This window comes from Vicugna pacos, chromosome 12, assembly GCF_048564905.1.
Source record: "Vicugna pacos chromosome 12, VicPac4, whole genome shotgun sequence".
Lineage (NCBI taxonomy): Eukaryota > Metazoa > Chordata > Mammalia > Artiodactyla > Camelidae > Vicugna > Vicugna pacos.
The window spans coordinates 61,303,407-61,315,947 of NC_132998.1; positions in this window are offsets into that span (position 1 = coordinate 61,303,407).

The window sequence follows — 12,541 nt, forward strand, 5'->3', positions numbered from 1 at the left end:
GAGCAGTGTTTGAGAGAGGCCCAAGCAGTGCACTGGGTGGGGGGCCTGGAGGTCTCCTGAGAAAAGCAGAGTAGGAGCACGTCCTGGAAGTTATACAGGGCAGGACTTGGAAGGACACATCTGAGTGGTGGGGGCGGGGGTAGGGGAGTGGGAGGGCAGGCAGTGGGAGCGAGGGGTTGTCGGCCTGAGCTGCATCACAGGCAGATTCCTAAAGGCCATAGGCAAACAGCCCTCCTTACAAAGTCAGGGGTGGCCAGCCAAGGGCACAATCCCAGGAGCCATCCTCTGGGCATTTGGGTCCTGGCAGTTCCTGGGTGGGCTGGGGTGTGGGAGAGGCCAGCCAAGGCCACCTCCCTCTGTCCCTCCGGCATCTGAACACGCCCTTCCTGTTGTGACAACTCTATTCTCTGTGCAACTGGTTCCAGCCTGTGGCTCCGGTTTCAAATTGTGGCTGTGTGCTCACTGAGGCTTCTGGAAGTATCCCGTGGGCCCTGTGGAAAGCTGGCTGGCTAAGCACAGCCTGGCTTAATTACAGGTCCCAGCTTCCCTGTTTTGTGCCCAGACAGCAGGTGCCGGGAGTCAGGCCCGCCCCGAGACTAGGCCTGGGAGACTGCCACCACTCACAGGCTCGTGCAGTTGGGCAGGCGGTCAGGCTTCACCCTGCACCTGCTGGGAGAGATCACATGCTGGGTGACTGGAGAGGGCCCCAGAGGCTGAACTGGCCCTGGCTTCTCCCAGCCCCCAATAACTATCACAGCTGCTGCCCAAATGACCCCTCCCAAGGTGACAGCCCCCCAGTGGTGCTTTACACGTGAGAACTGGTGCTTCCTCCCAACGACTCCCTTTGCACTGGGGACCTGAGAGGTCAAGTGGCGTGTCCAAAGTCATAGACTTGCCCTTCACCCTACCCCACACCCCGCTGAGTCTCACAGTAAAGAGGGCATGGGAAACGAGTATATGTATGTATACGCATGACTGGGACATTGTGCTGTACACCAGAAATTGACACATTGTAACTGACTATACTTCAATTCAAAAAAAAAAAAAAAAAAAGAGGGCATGGAGAGAGCAGAGGCCATGTCACTGGCGAGTGTCCCCAGCCTGGGGCCTCCCTGACCACTGACCTTGGAGCCTGGCCCAATGTCAGGGACTATTTCTAGGCACTTGCTCTGTGGTGCCCTCACCTGTCTAGCGCACCTGCTCTCTTCCACTTCCTTGATGTGCCTTCACCTGTAAAATGGCCTCAATTTACAGAAAAGTTGATCAAAAAGTACAGAGCTCCCACCTGTCTACCTCAGCACCCACCCCCCTAATTTCCCCTGTGATTTACATCCATGTTAGTGTGGTACATTTGTTATAATTGATGAACCAATATTAAATATTACTAGTAACTAAAATTCATAGCTTGCATTAGGCTTTATTCTTTGTGTTGCACAGCCTGTGGATATTGACCTGTGCATAATGACATGTGTCCATCCTTATATCACACAAATAGCTCCACTGCCCTGAAAAGCCCCCGTGCTCTGCCTATTCGCCCCTCTCTCCACCCTCAGCCTCTGGCAACCACTGATCGTTTTACTGTCACCATAGTTTTGCCTTTTCCAGAATGTCACAGAGCTGGAATCATACATTCTGTAGCCTTTTCAGACTGGCTTCTCTACTTAGCAATACAGTTTCCTCCATGTCTTATTGTGGCTTGATAGCTCATTTCTTTTCATCTCTGATAATATTCCATTGCCTGAATGTACCACAATTTATTTGTCCATTCAGCCATTGAAGGACGTCTTTGTAGCTTCCAAATTTGGGCCATTATGAATAAAGCTGCTATAAACATCCTTGAGCAGATTTTTGTGTGGACATAATTTCTCAACTCATTTGGGTAAATACCAAAGAATGGTAAATTTTTTTTTTTTTGGTAAGGAATCATTTCTTATTTATAGACTTTTGGGTCATAGAAACGTAAGATCAGAAAAAGCACCTATGAGAATTTTGAGTAAATATGTATAGAGTTATGGGGAAATATTTGAGGCCACCAGAACCATATTCCAGCTGGGCAGGGGTGGGGGGGCGGCGCGGGGTGGGGTGCGGCTGGAGGGGAGGGAGGATGATTTAGTGGGAGGAGAGAAGGATGAGAGGGAGGTAAGTGTGGAACACCAACCCACCTGCCAGGTGCTGTCTTATCACCAAGGCCTGAAAAGTCGAGGGCAGACAGAGGAGAGTGGCAGGGGCTGTGTCAGAAGATGGTTTAAAGCCTCAAGGACATGATGTTTTAACTGGCCTCAAGAATGGGCAGGATTTCAGCAGGGGGGTGGGGGGAAGTTGCCAGTTTGTAGGAACAGTGTGAGCTATGGTTTTTTTGTTTGTTTGTTTTTGGTGGAGGTAATTTGGTTTCTATTTGTTTATTTATTTTAATGGAGATACTAGGGATTGAACCCAGGACCTCATGCATGCTAAGCACGCGCTCTACCACTGAGCTATACCCTTCCCCTCGTCCCACCGAGCTGTGGTCTTGAGGCAGGACTGTCGGGCAGAGATGGCACATGCGTGGCTGGCCTGGGGGTTCAACCACACCTGCAAATAGGAAAGCTGCTCCAGGCCAAGTGACAAGGCTTTCCAGGTGCAGGTGGGGAGCTGATGCTCCGAAGACGCTGCCAAGCCAAAGGGATTCCTGGGTGGCTGTTAAAATTTTCCATTTGTCCTCCTGCTTCCTTTCTGTCTCAAAGCCCTTCTGTTTGAGCTCATGCCTGGAGGAATGAGACACCCTCCTAGCAGGAAGTGAGTGCAACATCACCATAACTGACCCCCCCCCCCATTTTTATAGCTGTGACTCAGCCCTCACCCAGCCCAGGGCTCTGCCATTTCACCCTCCCTTGGCTCTTGCCCACATTCTGGCTCCCCAGCTGGGCTGCTCTCCTCCACCAGCTGGTGGGTGGGACCTGGAAACTGCCTGCCAGGGGGCAGTGGGAACGGAGGAGGTGGACCCAACAACAAAGATTTATGATCATCACCACTAAGAATAGCAGGACAGCAATCAGGGAAGCCAGGGTCCAGGTGCACAAGCTCTGCCATTCCTCTGCCCACCTGGCAGGTGAGGATTGTCATCACCCTCATGTCATCATGCTCACTTAGGAGACAAGAAAACAGATTCAGAGAGGTGAAGGCACTGGCCCATGGTCACACAGTCAGTCAATGGACAAGGGCTCTCCCAGGGACTCAGACTCCCGAGTCAGCATTGGCAGTCAGAGATTTACTGAGCACCTACTCTCCATCATCCACTCTTCTGGGTGCTGGGGCTGCTGAGCTGAATGAGATGACAAGTCCCTGCCCTCTTGGGGCGGACCCCTATGCGGGAAAGGGCTACTCCACAAGTCAGCAAGTGAGCAGAAAATCCACTCTCAGGGCTCTGGAGCCTGGCCCGTCCTCTCCCCCCGGCGGTGCTTGGGCTGGCACAAGCACACTGCTCTCTTTCCTTCCCATGCCCTGAAATGACTCTTCCCCTTTTCCAGAAGCACCAGATCAAAATTCTAGGTCACCTCTGAACGTTGGGACTGTGCAGCACAGGAAATTCCTAGAGGCTCAGAGGCAGAGAGGCCCTGCCAGCCGCCTGTGCCAGCCTTCTCCGTGACGTGCATTCTCTACTGCACCCTAGGGTACCAGGGGAGTGGTACCCTCCCTGTGACCTCAGGCTCACTGCCTCATGAGATGAACCATTCTGCACCTGGGCAATGCTAACAAAAAAGCCAATGTCTACCTCCCCACTTCTGCCCGCTGCTCCTGGTTCTGCCTTTTGAAACAACCCCAATGCATATTAGTCCTCCTCACCTAACAGCCCTTCCATATTCTGTGTCACCCCTGAATCTTCTCTTCTTGAGACTAAATTTTTTCACATTTTAAACCATTCCTCACACACCTTCTGGCCTTTCTTTGGCTTGTCGGCTTGTCAGTGCACCCCAGTGTCTGCTGCCCTCTAGTTCTTCCTTATTTCAGCCTGAGGATGGACAGCAATGCCTGGGGTCAGCAGGAGCCACACAGGAGAGGGCACAGACCACCACACATGAGCAGCATCTTAGGGTCCTTCGGTCAGTCATTCAGCCATCATCCACCTAGGGCAAGCTACACACAGGATCAGCACCAGGCAGGTGGTCTGGTGCCCTCACGGAGCTGATGGTTTTGTAGGGGAGAAAGGTAAAAAACAAGTAAATACCTAAGATAACTTCAGATAGTGATCAATGCTTTGAGGAAAATCAAAGAAGATGATGAAAGACTGCGGCTAGAGGGAAGATCATGAAAGCTTCTCTGAAGAAGGTGCTCCCAACGATGAGAAACACCAGCCCTACAAAGATCAAGGGAAAGAGAATTCCAGGTAGAGGGGACTGCCAGTGCAAAGGCCCTGAGGCAGAGGTCAGCACGGCTCATTCAAAAGCCACTATGGCTTCAGAAAAATGAGCAAGGGCAGAAGGGAGACTGTGGTGGGAGGCCAGAGAGATAAGGAGCTTGGGTTTATTCTAAGTCCCAGAAGAAGTTCCTTTCAATTAAGTTCCTTTCATTAAGTCTCCGATATGATCTGAGTTATGCTTTAAAATTTAAGAGAAAGGAGAGACCAGTGTAGACAAGATTCTTCATGGAAGAGTCAGTGAAAGCTTCTGCTGCAGAATTAGAGAAAAGTCACAATCTCCTATGATTCCTCCCAAGAAGACACAGGAATAAGTACATGAAAAGATGCTGAACATCATAAGTCACTAGGGAAGTGCAAATCAAAGCCACAGTGAGATACCACGTCACATCCATAAGGATGGCTATAATTAAAAGTCAAATAATGAGTGTTAGCAAGGATGCGGAGAAATTGGAGCCCTTCCTACACTGCTGGGTAGGAATGTAAAATGGTACAGTTGCTTTAGAAATAATTTGGCAGTTTCTTAAAAAGTTAAACATTTATTTACCCACGACCTAGCAATTTCACTCCGAGCTATCCCCCCAAGAGAAAGGGAAACATTTGTCCACATGAAGACTTGCACATAAATGCTCATAGCAGCATTATTCACAATGGCTAACAACTCAAATGCCATCAACCTGGAAACGGATAAATAAAATGTGGTATCTCTATCCATATGATGGAATATTATTCATCAATAAAAAGATATGAAATGCTGATACATGCTACCATGTGCGTGGACCACGATGCTATGTGAAAGAAGCTAGATGCAAAACAAAAGAAAAACAAAACAAACAAACAAACAAACCTTCCACATATTGTAAGATTCCATTTACATGAAATGTCTAAAAAAAGGCAAATCAATTGAAACAAAGTAGCTTAGTGGTTGCCGGAGGCTGGAGGTAGGAATAAGGAGTTATTGCAAATGGGCACAAGAGATCTTGTGGGAGTGATGGAGATGATGTAAAATCGGATTCTGGCGAGCATTGCACAACTCTAAATTTACAAAAATCATTTAATTGTACACTTAAAATAAGTGTGTTTATGGTATATAAATGACACCTCAATAAATCTGTCCAAAAAGATGCTTTCTCTAGGGGGAGGGTATAGCTCAGTGGTAGAACACGTGCTTAGCATACACAAGGTCCTTGTTCAACCTCCAGTACCTCCATTAAATAAATAAACAAATAAATAAACCTAATTACCTACCCCCCCACCAAAAAAAAAAAAGCTTTCTCCTCCAGCACTCAATGGATTTTATGCTCCATGACAGCAGAGATTGGCCCATCTTGTTGAGCAAAGTGTCCCCAGGATCTCAGACAGCTATGGTACCTAGGGAGCATTCAGTAACTACCAGTAGAATGAATGAATGAATGAATGAAGCCTACAAAAAGCAATCATCCTCAGCTGGGTGCATAATCCCTCAGAATCACCCTCTCCCTTCGCTCCCTCAAATTCCATCTTGAAAAACTTGTCTCCATGGCTGATCTACTTCCTAGTGAATCTTCTGCCACACTGTGACTCTGGCCCACCAGACCCACCCCAGGCCCTGGCAGTGAAGTCCCATAGCCCCTCTCAGGGCTGAGCTCCCATGACCCAGCTCTCGTCACAGTGTCCTACATCCTGGCTTCCATGAGATGCTGAGCAGAGCTCCTCACCCCTCTCTGCCTGCTCCTTCTCACCCTCTTATTGTCCTCCTGTGCCCTTGGACAATCTCCCGGAGCATCCATTCCCAGCTCCATGCTGATGGCCCTCAATTCTATACCACAGTTCAACTTCAGACCCTCAAGTGCCAATGTGACATCCCACTGGAGTGTCCCCAAGATTCCTCAAGCTCAACACCCCTAAAAGTATACTCGTCATCTTCCCTGAGCCCTGCTCACCTACAGAGCACCACCATGAATGGGACCTCCTTCCAGAAACCTGGGCATCCTGCTGGGGGTCTCTCTCCCCTTCTTCACTTATCCTCCCCGCCAAGTCCTGTCAAAGATACTACTTCCAAATATCTCTTTTCTCTCCAGAACACCATCCTCTATCATCTGGGTGACCATTCTCCCATCTGTCCTCCACATTGTAACCTGGGTGACCTTTTATAGGTTAAAATTCTTCTGGTTGCAGCCAACTCTCGCTAGCTCTGGCTAAAAATAGCGGTGGTGTTACAGGAAGGAGACAGCCAGTGTTCCGTGCTATTGAAGGAAGAACTGGATGGTCAGGACTAGGGAAAGAAAGTGACTGGACGGCCTCCAGCCTCAGCCTCTGAAGCTCATGATCCTTTCTGAAACATCCTCCACCTCAACAATCAGCCTTGAAATCCATCAGCTTTGTAGTTTCAGCTGGGTCAGCTTGGGGCCCAGCCTGACCCAAGCAGCACAGACACATCCCAGGGGTCCACTCAGGGGACCAAACTCCTTCCAGACCAGGAGAATCACCTGTGCCCACCCCCTGAACAAATCAGATCAGATCACTCGCCTAATCTTGAGAAACTGTCCAGACACAACCCTGAGAGCCAGCCTCTCTCACCCATTGCCCCCTACCCCTCCAAAGCCTCTGCCCAGTTGCAGTCAGCTCCTTCCAGGCCCGTCACGGCCCCTCCTAGGGACACTTGAGCAGCCCGCCCTCTGTTCTCACCCTCCTCTTGGAATATTCCTTTATCGTCTCTCCCCTTCAGACTGAACTCTGTAGAACAAGACTCACCAGTCTCGTTCAGGGCTGTGCCCCCAGCACACAGTGCTGTCAAATCACTGATGCTCCTTCAGTACTGGGTGATTTGATGGGAAAGTGGGGAATTCTGGGTCCTGGGAGAGGTTTCTGCCTGGAAAAGCCATGTATAAGATGAATTTGCCTGTAAGTCCAGCTTCCCTGTAGACTGATTTTCATTCTTATTCTGAAAGTTCTGACTTCATTTCAGCAGTACAAGATTCAGGACCTAAAAGCAAACCAGTGACTTTCTCGCTACACAGTCATTACATGGAAGCAATACTATATCATAGCCCTGAGTAATAGAACCTCACTGAACTGCTCCTGGAAAGTACTTTAATTAACATGAAACACAGCAAAGTTGACTTAATTCTGTTTGCAAGGCTCAAACCCCTTTTACACACATGCCCCCTGCTGGTCAACAGAGAATTGCTCCTGACTCTAAAGCTCTGCTGCCAGGTGTACAGAAGCCTTCTCCACCAACCCTCCCACCCTGCATACCCGCCTTAGTTCACATCCTCAGCTCTTCACTGCTATGCTTCCCTCCAGCCTCTCCCTACCTCAATCATCCTCTGAACCACCTACAGAGTCACCTCTCTAAGAATACCTCCCTTGTCACTCTACTCCCCAAAATATTCAATGGCTCCTTGGTGCCTATGGAATCGGTCCAAATTCTTTATCTTAGCATCCAAGATCCTTCATAATCTGGCCCTAATCATTGTTCTGAAATTACCCCCCACTATTCCCCAGCCTCCCATCCAGCTTCCTCTTATTCTTTAAGACACAGCTTGAAGAAACCACCCTGGAACCCCCAGCCCACCCAGAACACAACTGTTGGAGCATGTATTGTTCCTGCAACTTCTCTGGCACTGAGCCTATGCTGTCTTTTTCATTGTTCTTATAAGATACATTTTGTGAACTCCTTGAGGGCAGACACCAGGTCTTAAATCTAAAGTTACAGCAAAAATGTCAACTAACACTGATATGGCGCTTTTGCAATCATTAACTTCCCTCTTCATAATGGCCATGCGAGGTAGGTGGGGCACAGATTATAATCTCCACCAGGCAGATGAGGAAGAAAAACCCAGAGAGGCTGTGTAATTTGCTTGCAGTCGCCCCACAAACAAGCAGCAGAACAAGGAGAGGGCTTGGGTCTTCTGACAGCTGATTCTGTCTTTGTTCCGTTACCCACTGCAGTCTCTCTCATGCAGCTTCCAATTTCCCAAACCTTAAGTACGGCAAGGGACAACCAAGGTTTGTGAATTTTATAATCTCCAATTTCAGCCCCTGGATGCTGTCCTGCTACCACAGTGACCCGGTGTTTCTTTGTTGATGCAGCCTCCACTTCTGGCCTTCCAATAGGAAGCAGCTCCCTGTACTGGAAAAAGCTGGGAGGGAAGTCACATGCTCCAGGTCCCAGTGCAACCTCTCTCTGCCCCTCGCCAACTGTGCGACCCTGGGGAGCCACCTCCTCCCCTGCATGAAGGGCTGGGCAGCATCCTCTGTCTCTTAAATTAGGTGCTGGGTGTTTTGTAGTTGTTGTTGTTAATGTTTTTATTGAAAGATAGTCAGTTTACAATGTTGTGTCAATTTCTGGTGTCCAGCACAATGCTTCAGTCATACATAAACATACATATATTTGTTTTTCATATTCTCTTTCACCATAAGTTACTACGGGATACTGAATATAGTTCCCTGTGCTATTTAGTATAAACTTGTTGTTTATGTTTGTTTGTTTGTAATTTAATAGATCCTTAAGGCTTTGTGGAAAATGTAACTTGCAGAAGTTAAATAACTACACTGCTGCCCCCCAGCAGCACCTGGGCCTGCCTGGCTCTCTCCCCACCTCCCCGCACCTCGCAGTAAGGGAGGTGGTGGCATTCCTGTGCAGCAACCCTGGAGGCCAGCTTCCTGTTCCAAGCTGCTGCCGAGGCTCCACCTTTATTCCCTGTAGCACCAACAGAAAAGAAAAAATGTATTTACCTGTTTCTAAGACTCAACAGGGCCTCTGCCAACCTTGGGGAAGGAGTCAATCTTTCTTAAAACTCAGCCAGACCAAAACTAGTGAAATTCCCCATGTTAAGTCATTAAACATTCACATATTCTTATGCTCTGCCTGCAAAGACAGCCAGGAACATCCCTGTGGGGGAACAGGGTGGGTGGACGTCTTGTTGCTTAGAGGGAGGTCGTGCCTGGGAGTCATGGCTGCTCAGAAGAGGGTGTTAGTGATACAGGAAGAAGTGCGGGGCACAAGAGGATGGCTGTGTCCCAGGTCTCCGTTGAGTCCCTGGGATGTGCCCTGCCATCAAGTGTGGGTCCTTGGCTTCGTGCAGGAAAGAACTCAAGAGTGAGTTACAGTTGAGTAAAAGTAGCTTTATTTAGAGAGTTGTACATGGTGGGGTGGGGTGGGACTGGTTAATGTAAAGGTAGATACACACTCCATAGACAGAGCGCAGGCTGTCTCGGAAGGCAAGAGAGAGAGAGGGACTGCATAGCACGGTGTTACTAGTTTTTCTGTGCTCACAAGTGGGAGGATTGATCCAACTGCTTTGGGGAAGGGGCGGGGATTCCCAGGAATTGGCCACTGACCTCTCTTTGACCTCTCATGGGCAGCCTCAGCACTGTCATGGTGCCTGTGTGTGTGTCGTTCACCAGGCTAGGACACTGCAGTGTGCATAAAGAAGCTCAAAGTCCTCTGGAGGGTGAAACTCCCGCCATCTTGGGCCTCCCAGTCTGTTGGGGGTTGACTTTTCTGCCATCTTGGTGCTAATCCTGTGTCGTTCCTTTAATGGCTGTGCCCCGCTCCCTTCCCTCCTCTTGTTGGGAAGGACTTTAGGGCACTGGGTGATGTGCAGGTCTAAGGAGGTCGGCTTTAGTCTAGGCTAGGGGCTCTCAGGAAGGGCCGGGGATTCTGTGATCAGGTATCTTAGTAGACCTTGTCTACAGGGAGGGGAGCCTGCAAGAGGCAAGAGGGGTGATGGTGAAGTCACTCCTGTAGCCGGGACAGGTGGTCATTTGTGGCCTGGACAATGTTCATGCTGTTGTTCATGTTCAGACATGATTGTGGAAAGGTTTTGTCTTAATTATCAGTTACAGAGTGGCCTGGTCTGACACTGTGTTCTGTGTGATTGTTTATGTTCCACCGAACTGTGAGGGCCAGGCCGGCTCCTGGTTGTCAGGGCTGCGTTCCCTTCCTTAGGGGCAGTGTGGGCTGACAGAGCTCAGCGCTCGTGGTCCCTCCAGCCGGAACAGCCCCAGGTGCCTCTGTCCACCCCTTTCTGTTATCTTTCCCTTGCCCCTCACCATCAGCTGTCAAGGCCCGAGGCTTAGGACAGAAGGTGGGCAGGGTAGCCACCGCCCCCTGCTCCGGGGCTGGGCAGCGGGGAACACACTGGCGCTTGCCAGCCCAGCACCGTGTTCCGGCCAGAATGGGAATCGGGCCCTGAGGCGTGAGCTGCCTAGTGTCCTCAGCCACCACGGGAGAGACCCCCAGCAGGACAGAGCCCTTGGGGACTTTGCTCAGAAATTTGCTGTTCTGTAAAGACCCACCCAAGGACCTGGGAAGAGAACCAGCCTACAGATGGGGCTACCATGCAGCATTATTATATAAGAAAAATCAAGGGAATTAAACTTGAAAAAAAATTGGTCGATTGGTGGGCGGGAAAGCCTGTGGCTCCCTGCAGGGACCCTGCAGACGCCCAGGCTCCGTTCAGCAAAGAGACCACTGCATCCATGGGCAGAGTGAGTGCGAGATGGACCACCGGGAATGCACTACATACAAGTACAAGGATCCTATTTTTAATTTAAAAGCATATGAGATACAATATGGTTCAGGCTGGGACAAATCAGAAAAGACATAAAAGTACCTCATCTGCCTAAATGAAAAACAAGAAACAAAATTTGATGGCATCCCTGTTCCCTCACAGAGGGTCCTGAAATGCCCCAGGGCACCCCGCTTGGGTGCAGCTCCTCTTAAGTGACACAATGGACATCCTGTGGGTGCTGGTCAGTGAGCAGTGCCAGATGCCAGGCCCAGAGGCCAGTTGGCCAGGGTCCCTGCAGCAGATGCTCACCTGCTTCCCTGGACAATAGGAGGCCGATGGCCTGATGCTGGGGAGACCAAGGGCCAGGCAGCTCAGGGAAGCACCTCCCCTGGCTGGCTGGGAGAGGCAGCAGAGCTGGAAAAGGGACCTGGAGGAGGGTGGGATCTGCCAGTCTCCTGGGGGAAGGATGACCCAGGCAGAGAAAAGTCCAGTGAGTTTGGGGCTGGTAGGCACAGTGTATATGGAGGGCCTTTGAACCCTCCCAAGCCTAGAAGGCTTAGTGGAGGGCCCTGAAGAACCACTGTGTGTTGGGCGAAATGGCCACATGTCAGAAAAATTCTTTGGGCCAGAGGGTGGAATTCTATTGGATGGGATGGGGCTGTGGGCTGAGACTGGTGGGGCCTCCAGCAGTGGTCCAGGTGGGAAGCCAACTGAGGAGGCTGTCACCGGGCTTGGGGACTGCTGGGCTGGGAGATGGGGGACATGTAACAAGACACCTTTATTCTGGGCTTAAGCACAGGCCAAAGAATGCTGGAGGGGTGGCCCATTCAGGAAGCAGGCAAATGATGAGTTTACTCTGGGAAAAATCAAACAAATCAAACAAAAAGCATCATTGTGAAAATGACCAGATGCTATAACTCTCAGACTTTGGGAACACTTCTCCTGCTATCAAACAGAAAAAAGTAATGGGAGATGTAAGAAAACAGAAATTGTCAACCTGGGCGATTCCAAATGGGGACCACTGCCGGAGGCCTGGGCCAGGTGCCCGACAGTCTGTTGACAGCCCAACAATTTCCCAAGGCCTGCTTCGGACGCCGCATATTTTCTACTTATGCATGTTCTGGAAGCCTTCAGAGGAAGCATCTGCCCCAGAACATGACATCACTAATGGAACAGTCAATATTTGACTTGAATCTGTTTAGCAGATACACTCTCACCGAGCAAGCTGGGCATTGGCAGACGACTCCTGTCCTCCAGCACCGCTGAGCTGCCCTCAGCGCTCACTCCCAGTGAGGGACTCCACCCTTTCCCAGACACATCTGAGAGGCAAAGATAAAACAGCATAACCTGGGCTGTCAGAACTGGGGGGTGGAAAAGCTGTGCGTAGAAGCCGAGGGTGGAGGCTGCTAGCCGCATGGATTATGCCTCCTCTTGGGGAAGCAGACACAGTCAGGGCTGGAACAGGAGCAAGGTGGGGCAGGCGGTGGCACTTGTAATTTTCAAGACAAATATAGTTAATCCCCTTTTTATGCACTAGGAAGCAAAGGTCCAAAGACCCACTGTCAGCCTTGGGACAGAGTAAGAAACAGCAGAGCCAGGGCTCAAGCCCAGGTCTGACGCAGAGGCCGGAAGCCACACCTGCCATCAC